This window comes from Pogonomyrmex barbatus, unplaced genomic scaffold (assembly GCF_055798465.1).
Source record: "Pogonomyrmex barbatus isolate J1 unplaced genomic scaffold, ASM5579846v1 scaffold7, whole genome shotgun sequence".
NCBI classification, from domain to species: domain Eukaryota; kingdom Metazoa; phylum Arthropoda; class Insecta; order Hymenoptera; family Formicidae; genus Pogonomyrmex; species Pogonomyrmex barbatus.
In genome coordinates this window covers 813516-815744 of record NW_028297171.1, presented here as the reverse complement: position 1 = coordinate 815744, position 2229 = coordinate 813516, and the positions used below count along the sequence as shown (strand labels likewise).

The window sequence follows — 2229 nt, the reverse complement described above, 5'->3', positions numbered from 1 at the left end:
TGTTTTACGACAAATTCGCCGGATATTTATACCCATTTTTGTACTACGTGTCGACGCGTAATTTGTTAAGAGCTGTCAAGCAAAACAGCTGATCGGTCACGCCGTCGACGCGTGACAGATCAGAAGCGCGCGTGTATCATTCGGTTGCAGTCGGGGATGTTCGGGCGACTCCGGATGATGTGAGCCGCATAGCGCTAGTAACAAAGCATCTAAAAAATGCTCCGTTACAACATATTAGTATGAACATCCAGCTTTAATCGTATAAAGCTTATTTTTAATTAATTATGGTTTCACATGTCAATTAATATTTTCTTATTATACGTAATCCTTACGTAATCAACATATAAAAATTCAAGAAAGTTATATGAAATACATCGATAGTAGGAATACTAGGCGGGTTCTAACTCAGAAGCGTTGAGACGGATGCGGGTGTGCGGGGGAGAACGGTAGGCGCGGGAGGACAAAGGAGGGAGAATGGTAGGAGTGAGGGGAGGGGTAGTGAAGAAAGACGAAACGAGATGAGATAAACAAATAGGATAAGATAGCAAGGCGATATAAACAAATAGGATAAGATAGCAAGGCGAAATAAACAAAACGGGCGGCGAAGATGATATAAAAAAATTGCATGTGGACAGGGCGCGTGGACATGACGTCAGAGGGGGGGCCACCGCTGTCGCGCCCCCGCCACCGCCGCCGAGTAAAAAATAAAAAAAGACTCACCAGGTTGAGGTAGAAGAGTCATAAAAAAAGTCACTTAAAAATACAAAAAGAAATGTCACAATCCAAGAAAATGTCACGTAAAAATACACACAAAAAAATGTTTAACAATCCAAGAAAAAAATCACTCAATCACTTTAATAAATACACAAAAAGAAAATGTTAGTAATCCAAGAAATAATTTTACCCCCCCTCCGGATTACTCGCAGGAGGGGGACTTCATCCACATACTGTGGGATTAACCCGCGGAGGGGACTTCTGATAGTTGTCCTCCTTTTCCTCCTCTTCCTCCTCATCCTGTGCCGAAGCCAATGAACTAATATATTCATATAAGTGTATTGACCATGGCAGTTTCGCAACATCAACGAGAGGATTGTTGTCAACATAATAAATAGTTTATTCCTCTACATATACCACGAAATTACCGTTGTACTCTGCCTCGTTGTATCTTGCGCAGATGATGATGCGTGATAATGCCATTGCGAAGACGTTGCACTGAAAGTTCTTCACGCAAAAGCAATTGTTTTTCGCGCACCGGTGATTCTTCGCGCACAAAATTAGTATTGAGGTGATGCCACGAAGATGTTTCAACGATATGCCTCCACAAGACTCATTGCATGAGATTGAATGTTTCAACGATATGCCTCCACAAGACTCATTGCATGAGATTGAACGCGGCGTGTCAAGAGAAGCGCCGATACTCCGGCTGCTATAAACAAATTGGGGAGCCCTATGATGATGTTCCGACAAAGGGACAAAGAAATTGTCGATGATATATAATGGGTCATGGAGTGTGCAGGATCACAGTAGATGGAAGTCTAATGTGAGAAAGAAAGCTGACGTGCATACAAAAAAACGTGATTGCTTACAAAAAAACGCAAAAGTATCGCATAGTATCTAACGCTCAACGAGAAGAAATGGCAAGTGAAAAGGCATTGCAGGAATTTGATTATTTGACTTATATTAGAGATTTATTAAAAATTACTTTATCCTATTACTGAAGCAGTACGTATATTTATTCACATGTATCTTTCTAATGTTTAAAATATTAAACTCAATATTGTAAAAAATATTAAACGTAATATTTTTGTAATTTGACAGACATTATATCTCGATGATATCTCAGTTGTGGAAACCGTGCAAGTACGTGCAATACCGTGCAATCTTATAAAAATTCAGATACGCCACCCGAATGGGATACGTAACTTTTTCTCCTTTTTTTCTTTTTCTCTCTTTTGTCTTTTTTCCTTTATTTGATATGTGATGTATTGTGTGAAATTGAGATTTTTTAAATTATTTTTTGTAGTATTTGTGCATATATGATATCAAAATTAATGGCTTTATGAATATTAATTATCGGCGGTGGATACGGTATCAGCATCGCCAATACAAGGAGTATTTATACTTTTTATGGGAAGAAATTACTCGCGAGGATTTGATTTGCAGATACTCTTTGGTTTACGTCCATATGAAGATGATGATGAAGAAGTGTGGTGAAATTTTTCTACAGGA

The 2229-nt window shown here is 38.8% G+C and overlaps 1 long non-coding RNA gene across 1 annotated transcript; it reads left to right on the top strand.

Annotated features, from left to right (window-relative positions):
- The first annotated feature begins 415 nt into the window (after positions 1-415).
- On the top strand, positions 416-715 carry LOC148934834 (uncharacterized). The gene is made up of 2 exons (XR_016140927.1): positions 416-549; positions 581-715. It is a non-coding gene; the product is annotated as an uncharacterized LOC148934834 (long non-coding RNA).
- The last annotated feature ends 1514 nt before the right edge of the window (positions 716-2229 follow it).